General features: G+C 40.0%; 1 pseudogene; it reads left to right on the forward strand.

Annotated features, from left to right (window-relative positions):
- The first annotated feature begins 577 nt into the window (after positions 1 to 577).
- Positions 578 to 8899, forward strand: LOC138815205 (high mobility group protein B1 pseudogene; annotated as a pseudogene).
- The last annotated feature ends 3248 nt before the right edge of the window (positions 8900 to 12147 follow it).

The following is a 12147-nucleotide window of genomic DNA, read 5'->3' on the forward strand; positions in this document are numbered from 1 at the left end:
AGGGTCCGGCTTGACAAATATTTCTAGTTGCTTTTAGGAATACATGACATCACACATGCTCTTTTCCACTTGCCTGAGATGTAGACTCGGAGAACACAAAGACAACAGCTTTAAAAAACTAATTTGAAAATACATTCTTCTTACTTGCCTTGAGCTGCCTTACTATTACTTTGCTTTGCTTTAGTAAAACAACAAAATGTTACCAATTCCAAACTGAACGAAAGTTTGGAAGTGCCATCTGGAAATGACAGCATTCTGGTCCTGTGAAAATAAATATCCTTGAGTAAATATTTAAGACATTTACCATAGTATTTCTTCTAATTCTAGAAGGTTTAAAAAATCTATGTAATTGAATGATATTAAAGCAAGCAAATCTCAAGTTTTCTATATTAGTAAGAATTTTTTAAACTCTTAGCTGAGTATTTCAATTTCTTACCTTCTTAAAGGCAAACCAAGCCCTTTGATGGCTTCCCTGGAAAGAAGAGTTTCTAAAATTAGCTAACACCAGACCTACAGTGACTTAATGATGAATAGAATCATTGATTTCACAGACAGCAGAATCGGCTTGAAGGTCAGCATGGCTGACATTCCTAGAGAGAAATTTCCTCCAAAGTTAATAGTAGAAATGAAGGTAAGTAAGGAGCCATGGTGTTTCAAAAAGAAATCCTAATGTGAAGGATGAGTTTCAGTAGCCATCATTCTTATCCATGATTATCTCAAATAATCACAGACAAAAAGTGGAACATATGAGACTCATTGAACTCCTTGATCCATGATTGACATTTATGATCTTTCAGGCCTTCTGTCATGTTCATCATCACATGAAAACCTTGTTCTAAAAACGATCCTAATCATAGAAATCACTAATTGATCCTCAGCTTATGAAACCCTCCCTTCTGGCTTTCATCTTTCAAACCTACAAGCTGTCAGGGGAGTTGATACAAGGGTTAAGACAAAGCCCATAAGGCTGAATTTGAATCCTCCATGACAAAGCTCTGATAGTCAAGGGATCCTGAAAGAAAAAGGCCAATAGACAACAACTAGTTTAAAAATCGTAACCCATCTTCACATTTCTGATAAAAATCTAGTTTCCAGAGATGATGCCAGAAGAAGTAGATTTAACAGTAATCTTTTTCTTTGTGGGGCTAGTTCAAATGTTTAAATACCGTTGTTTCTCTGAATGGTAGTTCTCCCTTTAGTCTATGGCTTCAGGTCACTAGATGGAGTTTCGAACAACACTTAGCACAGGCCCAATGTTCTAAGAAGTAGACACAGACTTGATGAAGAGAAGCACGAATACCCACACTGTCTTTTTCCTCAAGGGCTAGTATTCACCACTGATTCTTCTTAGTAGTTTGGCTCCGGGCCCACAGAGATGCTCCTTTTTCTCAACACACATTTTATCAAGGCACCTTTCACCATATTACTTATTCTCTGAAGATCTCCTTCTTATGTCCCTAAGATAATGAAATATTTGAAATGTTAACTATATTACTTAATGCAATCCAAATAGTAGAAATTAAATTATCCCAGGCTTACTGCCAACTGCAGGCTTACTCTTTTGGTAGTCACCAGAAAAGGAACAGAAGCAAATGTGTACACATGTTTAAAACAAAAAAAAAAAACTCTAAACTTTTTCAAAGCAAAGTTCTAAGAAGCTGTCTAGCTGCTAAAAATAAATATATAACTAAGTTATTAACCAAAATTTTAAAATGAGGAACCAAAGTATTTTTTTAAATACAAAATGAAAATGTAAGAAAATGAGCTCAATAGAATAAGATACAGTTTCATCTTTAGAGAGCTGGCTCAAGACAGGGTGAACTTGATCCTGAACTTGTTCACAGCTGAATTTATCTCATGGGTTGGAACAGAGACCGAGAAAGATCAGACTGGGAATCAGAGGACTGTTGTATCTTGGGCTTATGATTGCATTAGTGAAGAGCCCCAAACATGAAAGTTCTATCATTACTATTGCTAACTGCTGTGGGATAACCCACTTTAGGTTAGGTACCATGTTTGAAATAAAAAAGTTTTAAATATGCTCCTTCAAGCTCATAGATTATATATATATATTGATTTTGGTACATTCCAACCCAAGGAGTGAAACATTACTAGCTTACTAGTTAAATTCTAGTAGTGTTTCCTAAAGACTATGGGGAAATTGTGCTATGTTCTACTGCCAACAAACTAGTATAAGCAAGGATGCTGAAGAGCTCAGGAATGGCATATAGAGAAGTGAAAAAAAAACATGTAAATAGAGGTAAAGGCACACTTAAAGGTTGGGGCGGGGGGAGAGGGTGTTGTACAGAACTGCAAAGCAAGGAGGAAATGGATAACATAATGTATCCACAGATCAGTATTCCCATGTCTTCACCTGCCTCAGGATCCTACCCATTGCAGGGACTTAATAATGTTAATTGACTGAATTAATATGCTTCAGAGTTCCAACAAGCAGTTGAGTGCCTAATTATCCAGCCCATGAAAACCCTCAGGAAAGCAGGTCATCCTTAATATATGTCCACTTTACATTTGGAGAACCAAAGGAATAAACCAGTCAAGAAGCACTCCCAGGTGCCCCACAAGTTACAGACATTGCTAAACAAAGGCCCAGATGGAGGGCCTAAGAAAGACTCTGAGAAGCAGCAAAATCTCACAGGGCATGAGCTAGAAGACAACCAGTCTTGGCTTTAAACCCAACTCTTATCACTCACCTGTAGCAACTAAATGTCTCCAAAACTCAATTTCCTCATCCATAAAATGAAAATGAAGATCATCTTAGAGAGTCTGGAAATTGAGGATGTGATTTAAGCCCCTGACAGGGTGACTTGGCTCTAATTGGCACTCAGTGAAAAGCTAACAAATAAAATATTGGTGATGACGATTCCAGTAAAAACAGTAGAGCCATCAGAGAGTTAGAGGTCATGTGAAGGTTTCCCCTGACTGGATTAAAAGAAGTCTAAAATAATTAATAAGCCCATGGATAAGGAATTTGATCTGCAGATCACAAGGATAATTTTTCCAGTATGGGAAAAAAAAAGTCATCCAGCAGCTCATGAGCAGATGTCACCTTGGAGCAGTGCCCCTGACCCAGAGAAAACTGGCCTTTATTCATTGTTCATTCTCTTTCTTCTTCTCTCTCTGTATCTTCCTTCCTTTTATTATGCTCAGCAAATATACCATGATGGTATGTCATCTGCCATTGTAAACTGCATTTTTATAACTGATTCTTGGGATTGATGATATCCCTAATTAACTCAAAGATTTAAGAAAGAGTGAAGTTTTTTGTTGCCTGAAAGCTATTAATGTTATTGATTATGAACAATACACTTGGGGGGGGATCCCTACCTTCATCTGGATGTCCATTCTCAAACTCATCTTCCACATCATGCACCTATTTTTCTCTGCCACATATACTTCTCTTCCTGCTTTCCATCTTCCTTGCTGAAGCCAAGATCCATCCTACCAGGTAGAAACTTGAACACAGTGCTAGAAGAGCACAGAGGAGACTCCAAGGATACTAGCAATCTACTGCAGGGTAGGAAGGCAGAAAGTAAGTTCAAGTAATAGAATGTGATTATAGAGCCACCAAAACAAGAGAGTGCAGTGGGCATATTAGTAGTTAAGATTAGATAGATATGCTGATGTAACAAAGAAAATCACTAAAATAATATATCTGTTGCATCTCTGCAACAGCTACAGTTATGATCAGTTCTGTTTCCATTGTAAAATTCACTGTTTTGGAGTGGCACAAGTACAGGCATATGAACAAGAGAGAATGACTATGAAATTCAGACCCTCAAAAATAAATAAATACATAAAGTTAAAAGAGAAAGAAATTCAGACCCTCCCTTAGTTTCCTGGAACCAAAATATCCTATATCTGTTGTCAAAAATTTGGTCAACCTAACTGTAAAAAAAAAAATCACACACACACACACACACACACACACACACACACACACACACACACGCATGTGTGCACAAAACTACGCCATGTTTTTTCCTTTGCTTGGGAAGATAAAATAAGGTAGTTAACCCATTGCATGTTTAGACCAATTTTATAAAATATTTTATATATAGTATATATGTATATGTATAAAATTGGTCTAAACATGCAATGGGTTAACTATATATAATCGTTCTAAACATGCAATGGGTTAACTACTTTATTTTATACATATAAGACTGATGTACCTGGAAACTAGTGGGAATTACAAGGGGATAAAATGTGCTGTGGACAGAGTGTGGTGGGACACACAGAACATCTGGGAAAGTAGGTAAAACCAAAGTCATTGGGATCATTTACGGGAGTGTCATGCTGAGGATAATATGGCAGCACAAAGACAGGGAGATTTGAGCAGTGGAGTATCTAAGAGCTCAACTTCTGAACCTGAAAACTCCAAGTTAAAGGGTAAGTTCCTGCTTCCAGAGCCTGAGGCTTCCAGTAGTTTTCAGAACCAGTGGAGTGGAGACTAGGATCTGGGACAGACCTAAAAGCAAACTAAGCAGCTCATTGTGGTATGTGGTTATTACCTCCAGACACTGTGGGATCCTTCCTCTAAGGGCTTCCCACACTTCCACCCTCGCTCTCCCTTTCAGCTGCATCCCAGACTCATCTCTCTTTTATCTGAGGTCCAAACCTCCTCTTTGATTTTGGAGAATATTTTTTCTTGGCCTTTGGCTTCTGTGGGGCTCCACATCCAATATTTCCAGTGTACTTCTGGCTGACTCCCAGTTGGTTTAACTCTCAGCCATCATCTGCCAGGCTTATTGAGTGAAAGGTGAAATAATAAGAATTAACACTAAGTGCTTGCTACATCCCAGGCACTCAAGCATTTCTATAAATAATTTATTTCATTCTTAGAGAAAATTCACAAAATAGATGGTATTTTCTCCATATGCAGATAAAGAAACTGAGGCAGAGGATAATGGGACACTTTGATAGTACGTATAAGTGGTCAAGTTGGACTCTGAATTTAAATGTCTAGCTCTTAGCCACTATGCACTATGCTATATTACTAAGGTAAGGAGCAGGTGAGGATGAAGAAGCAGAGTAGAGGGAGATAGAGACATGACTTCATGACATCATTTTATTTTTTTTTTAAGTGAGGAGCAGTTGTAATCCCTGAGAAGGAAGAGAATAGCAAAAGAGGGAGGAGCCACAACAGGATAAAAAGCCTACAATTATTCACACAGGGCTATTTGTTTCTTAAAAAGGGACAAATGGAGAGGATATGCCTGAGTTTTTCTTGCTGGAATTTCACTTGCAATGGCAGGTGGGTGGTAGGGACATTTGAGGCCTCTTGAATTGCAGCTTCTAGGTCCTACGCTGAAACCTCCATTCGCCTTCACAAAGGCCCTCCCACAGAAGCACAATGTGGCCGTCTGAAGGCTGGACGTGCAGTCAGCACACAAAACAGGAACTGTTTTCCCTAGGCGCAGCTGGCGAGCGTTTTCTGCTGCTTGCAGCTGCCAGAGTCCAGTCTGTAGACGGGCCACGCCCCCTGATGAATATTCAAGATGCTTTGTGCTGGGGGCTGGGATGTCAGAACTTCTAAAGGAATTCAAAGACCCTGGTTTTTAATTCAGCGAGGGACAATTTTATAAAGGGAGCTTCCCTACTCTTTGTACTGGATTAAGACTTGCCATGTCCACCATTCCAACACAGACAAGGTGCAATCACTAGTGTTCCACAAACCGGCTCTTTCTCAAGCCCTGAAATACGAAAATAACGGAGACTGGGCTGATTGCTAAGAATTAAGCATTGTCATCATAGCTCTTATCCAGTTAAACATTTGCATGAACAATGTTCCCCTCTTATACATGTTCCTGAGTATATTAATTGAGCTAATCTTTGTGGTATCTGTGTCATTCTATGTTATAAGGCAAGCAACTTATAAAACAAAAAAACAAAACCTTTTAAAATACATAGAATCTTGTGGCTGGGAAGGTGGCTCGGTGGTAGAGTGCTTGCCCTGCATGCATGAGGCCCTGGGTTCGATTCCTCAGTACCACATAAGCAGAAAAAGCGGGAAGTGGCGCTGTGACTCTTGTGGTAGAGTGCTAGCCTTGAGCTGAAGAGCTGAGAGACAGCGCCCAGGCCCAGAGTTCAGGCCCCACGACTGACAACAAAAAAAACCCACATAGAATCTTGTATATAGGTGAGATATAATTAGGAGATTAACCTCACATAGATGTGGCTCCTGAAAGAGTAAAATATTCCCTAATGCATTTCATTAATTTTAATACAATATGAGCATTTTGGGACATAGATCCATTGTTTATTGTTGTTGCCCTAAGTATTCCCTCTCCACTTCTCTTAGGATAGCGGGGTGGCTCAAGTGGTAGAGTGCTTGCTGTAAGTTCACTCAAAAGAAATTATTGAACACTTCACTGAGTACTTCTATTTCCATTAACCCCTCCATCAAAACACAGGCTCTACTTCTTCCCTACAAACTGGAAATGGAAGAAATAATATTATTGAGAGTAAACCAAAGAACAAGAGAAAATATAGTGTGAATATAGTGTGAAGACTTTCACCTACTCACCTACTTCCATCCCCAAGCACTAAAGAATTATACAGATATGAGAATAGAACCATTGAAAACAGCCTGTGAGATCTTATGAATATAGCAAGGATTGGACAAAAGACATTAAAAATGCCTTCATAAATTAAACAATAAATTTGATCCACAGAAGAATCCTAGATTAGCTAGGCAAGCAAGCAGCTACTGCTCTTATAGCACTTTGCTCAGGTTTCAACCTGAGAGGACGTACCTTGGCATCAATAAAGAAAATAAGAAAGCAGAAAAGCTTTCCCATGAAGAGATCCATGATATATACAAGGTGAGTCTAACATCTAGGCAGCTGTCAGGAGACATCTGGCTATATGCGGATGAAGCTCAGTGTGTGTGTGTGTGTGTGTGTGTGTGTGTGTGTGTGTGTGTGTGTGTGTGTGTGTGTGTGTGTGTGTGTGTGTGTGTGTGTGTGTGTGTGTGTGTGTGTGTGTGTGTGTGTGTGTGTGTGTGGTGTGTGTGTGTGTGTGTGTGTGTGTGTGTGTGTTGTTTATACATCTTTATGTGTATATGTATGGCATCCAGTACATGCATTGCTTGGTCCTAACCACAAATAGGGATCACATGAAGGAAATTGTACATTGGTCACAGGAGCCCTTAAGTAGTGAATCACAAATGAGATCGATTAATATTTAATAATATTGCTTTATAAATGCCCACTTATTTCACTTCTAAAAAAAGTTCAACCTTCTTTTCACTCTATTGCCTCTTTAGAAACTTTGAGCTCACTGGGCATGTTGGCACATACTGTAATCCTAGCACTTGCAAGGCTTATGTAGGAGAACCATGAGTTCAAAGACAGCCTGAGCTACATAATAAGATCTTGTCTCAAAAAATAAATGAATAGGGCTGGGAAGGTGGCTCAGTGGTAGAGCGCTTGCCTTGCATGCATGAGACCATGGGTTCGATTCCTCAGCACCACATAAGAAAAAAGAAAAAAGCTGGAAGTGGCACTGTGGCTCAAGTGGTAGAGTGCTAGACTTGAGCTGAAGAGCTGAGGGACAGTGCCCAGGCCCAGAGTTCAGGATCCACAACCGGACCCAAAAATAAATAAATAAATAAATGAATACAGCCAAGTGCCAGTGGCTCACACCTGTAATCCTAGTTACTCAGGAGGCTGAGATCAGAGGATCATGGTTCAAAGCCAGCACAGGCACAAAAGTCTGGGAGACTTCTATCTCCAATAACCCACTCAGAAAACCAGAAGTGGCACTGTGACTTAAATGGTAGAGCACTAGCCTTGAACTGAAGAGCTGAGGGACAGTGCCCAGGCCCAGAATTCAAGCCCCACGACTGACTAAATAAATACAAATTGGACATCTGGTGGCTCATGCCTGTAACCCTAGCTATTTAGGAGGCTGAGATCTAAGGATCACAGTTTGAAGGTAGCCTGGACAGGAGGGTCAATGAAACTCTTATCTCCAATTAGCCATCAAAAAACCAGAAGTGGAACTGTGGCTCAAGTGGTAGAGAGCTAGCTTTGATCACAAAAAGGCTCAGGGATGGTGCCCAAGCCCTTAGTTCAAGTCCCAGGACCAGTAAAAAAAAAATCATTAAAAGACTAAATTATAATGTCCAAAGATATTTAGCAAGCTTAGAATTGAAGCTAATGGATGGAAGTAGTAGCTACTTCTAAAATAAATAATAGTTTAAGCTACATGAGTGGCATTGCAGTACATTGAAGCTCCATAGAGACAGAGCAGAGGAGTGAGAGCCGGAGAGGGCACTGAGCAACTCTGCCTCAAGGAGGGAAAACTACATAAAGGAGCAAAGGAGATCCTAAGAAGCCAGGAGGCAAAATGTCATCAGATGCATTATTTGTGCAAACTTGCCAGGAAGAGCACAAGAAGAACTAATTCTATGAAATGCTCAAAATGCTGAAGAGAAAGGGAAATTTGAAGACATGGTCAAGGCAGACAAGGCTTTTTATGGAAGAGAAAGGAAAACCTTCATCCCTCCTAAAGGGGAAACAACAACAACAAAAAGAAGTTAAAGGATCCCAATATGCCCAAGAGGCCTCCTTCAATCTTCTTTTTCTTCTATTCTGAGTATGGCCCTAACCTCAGAGGGGAACGTCCTGGCATGTCTATTGGTGATGTTGTGAAAAGGCTGGGGGAAATGTGGAACTACACCGCTGCAGATGGCAAGCTGTTTTATGAAAAGAAGGCCGCTAAGCTGAAGGAAAAATAAGAAAAGGATATTCTTCCTACTGAGCTAAAGGAAAACCTGATGCAGCCAAAAAAAGGAGGGGGGAGAGTTATGAAGGCTGAAAAGAACAAGAAAAAGAAGGAAGAGGAGGAAGATGAAGAGGAGGAGGATAAATAAGTTGGCTCTAGCAAAGTTTCTTTTCTTTGTCTTTAAAATACTTAATTGCCTCGTACACTACTCATTCATTTTAAAGAAAAAAAATTGAAATGTAAAGCTGTGTAAGATTTGTTTTTAAATGGTACAGTGTCTTTTTTTGTATAGTTAACACATTACTGGATGTGTCTTTAGATAGTTCTGTTCTGGTGGTATTTTCAATCGCTACTAACCTTGCCTGGTACAGTATAGGGGCTGCAAACTGCATGGAAATTTAATGCAGGTTCTCGTTGATGCACAGTATAAATTAGGTATATGTGGGGAGGGTAGTTTTTTCATCTTCAGTTGTCTGATGCAGCTTATATGAAATAATTGTTGTTCTGCTAACTGAATACCACTCTGTATTTGAAAAAAATGTTGCAGCTGTTTTGTTGATACTCTGAATGCTCCTAAGTAAATCCAATCCCCTCACCCCCCAAAAAAGGTTCATGAAAAGCAGTTCATACTTTGTTTTTCTAACTAACAAAAAAGAATAAATAACTCAACCTAACTTTCAAGGAAGAGACAGAAGATATGGAGTTAATTCAGTAAAGATAGTCTTCAGTAACTAGTACTTTAATTGGAGATTTCCATGCAAAAAGAAAATACTATAATCCATACCTTCATTTATATACAATATTAACTAAAGCCAGGCACTGGTGACTCATGCCTATAATCCTAGTTACTCAGGAGGCCAAGATGTGAGGATCACAGTTCAAAGCCAGCCAGGACAGGAAAGTCTATGAAACTCTTATCTCCACTTAACCACCAGAAAACCAGAAGTGGTGCTGTGCCTCAATATAGTAGAGCTCTAGCCTTGAGCAAAAAAGCTTAGGGACAGTCCCCAGGCCCTGAGTTCAAGCCCCATGACTGACAAAATAATAACAATAATAATGATAACTCAAAACAATTCATAAGGCTTAAATTATAAAACTTAAAAATTGTAAAACTCCTTGAAATTTTCTTTCTTCAAAAATGCAAGTATATATATATTTAAAATAAAAGGTACATAAGTGTAGACTATGGACTAAGCAGGAAGTAGATAAGCAAAAATCATTAGGTTATTCCCCCTCCCACTGTCCTTTGCCACCTGCCTTTAAGGGTGAAGAGGGTGTTTCAGCCCCACCCACCCAAGCAGAACGGTATTTAATACAGAACCCTAGTCTGCGAAGAGCTCCATCACATGGGCATGAGAAAGTGTAAGGGAAGAGAGTGAGTGGAAGCTGCCCTCGGTAGTCCAACACTTCTTTAGATTCCCAGGATGTAAAAAGCCTGGGAGAGCCTAGTACCTTTGGCTCATGCCTATAATCCCAGTACTCAGGAGGCTGACTCCTGAGGATCATAGTTCAAAGCCAACCTGTGCAGGAAAGGCTATGAGAGTCTTATCTCCAATCAACCACCAAAAACAATGTTGGAAGTAAGTGGAGATATGATCTTGAGCACAAAAGCTCAAGGACAGTGCCCACACAATGAGTTCAAGTCCCAGGACTATCACAGTCAGACAGACAGACAGACAGACAGACAGACAGACAGACAGACAGACAGACAGACAGACAGAGACAGAGACAGAGATGGATAGATAGAGGGAGGGAGGGAGGGAGAGAGAGAAGAGAAAGAGAGAAAAAGAAAGGAAAGAAGGAAGGAAGGAAGCAAGGAAGGAAGGGAGGAAGGAAAGGGAAAACAGCCCTGAGAGACAAGAATACAAATCCTAGTTGTCACCTCATAAACAAACTGGCATAGACAAACTAGGGCTCCACTGGGTGGGCCAGAATCTGAAACGTGTCAGCTTGAATTCAAGCCCCATAACCACCAACAATAACAAAAGTCTTAGGAACATAAAAGCAATTATGCATTGTGTCAGACTGTTATTCTCAAATGCCAGCTTTGTTTTCCATTAGCTGTTTAAGCTTGGCCTGGGTTCCTAAACTCTCTAAATCTTAGTTTTTCTCTGTTACATAGGGATGACCAAAAAAAAAAGTCAAGTGTGCATTCAACAAATAGTAAGTAGTTAATTAGTTAGAATTGCAGAAGACCAAGGGAAGTTACTGTCAGGGTAAGGCCCTTAAACACTACCCAACATCTCATAGCTAAACTAGAGATGGAACTGCCTTTAAATGTGAAGTACCGTCATTTTCCATCTCAGTTTACTTTCCTCAGTTTGTGATTGGGATTTTTTTTGGAACCTCCTCTTATTATGCCAAGCTGACAACAAGTTACACCATATTTTACTTTATGATTTTCTATGGCTTCCTGGTGACCCCACATTCTTTCAGCACTCCTACATTGTAAAAGCTGAGCACCATCTGTCATTTAATCAGTGCACAGCAGTCCCTCAAAAGCTTGGTAAATGCCTTCTCTATGAAGCATTCTTCCCTCTTAAGCATAATGCAATGTTATAATTTAACTTGCAAGATCCACTCAGGATAGGAGTCTTGACAGAAGCATTCTCCCTCTGGTTAGCCTGAGTATAAATGTACCAAGATGTACCCTTCTAGAACTAACAACAAATCACCTAATCCTCTTCCACTCCCAAGCTTTTAACAGAAAGAAAAGATAGGGAAGCCGGGCGCTGGTGGCTCACGCCTGTAATCCTAGCTACTCAGGAGGCTGAGATCTGAGGATCACGGTTCAAAGCCAGCCCAGGCAGGAGAGACCTTGAGACTCCTATCTCCAATAAACCACCAGAAAACCAGAAGTGGCGCTGTGGCTCAAGTGGTAGAGTGCTCGCCTTGAGCTGAAGAGCTAAGGGACAACGCCCAGGCCCAGAGTTCAAGCCCCACGACCGACAAAAAAAAAAAAAGGAAAAGATAGGGAGTTGATTTCTACCTCATTCCTTCAAATAATAGGTAAAAGCTATTATTTTTTAAAAAATCATCTAGTCAGACAAGCTAACTCATCTGGAAACCTTTTCACTCCCAACTCTTTTTTTTTCAAAGTCTGTAGGAGTCTGTAGGGTACATCTATGAAATCCATCAGGTCTTACTAATCACAACTCACCAGAAGGACAAGCGATTTGGAAATTAGGTCACATCTTAGGGCTTTCTGCCAGATTCATACACAGGAATAGTAACATCATTGCTAGAAGTATCTTTGAACACAAAGAACAATGACAGATAATGTTGTTTGCTGGGAAATGCTGAACAACGGCTGGGTATTTTGTGTGTAGGGTCTCTTGGAGTAAAAGCTTCCTGACAAAAATAAAGAGGCTGAAAGGAAATGCTTTCAATGTCTGC

This window comes from Dipodomys merriami, unplaced genomic scaffold, assembly GCF_024711535.1.
Source record: "Dipodomys merriami isolate MVZ:Mamm:240054 unplaced genomic scaffold, mDipMer1.0.p SCAF_63, whole genome shotgun sequence".
Taxonomy (NCBI): domain Eukaryota; kingdom Metazoa; phylum Chordata; class Mammalia; order Rodentia; family Heteromyidae; genus Dipodomys; species Dipodomys merriami.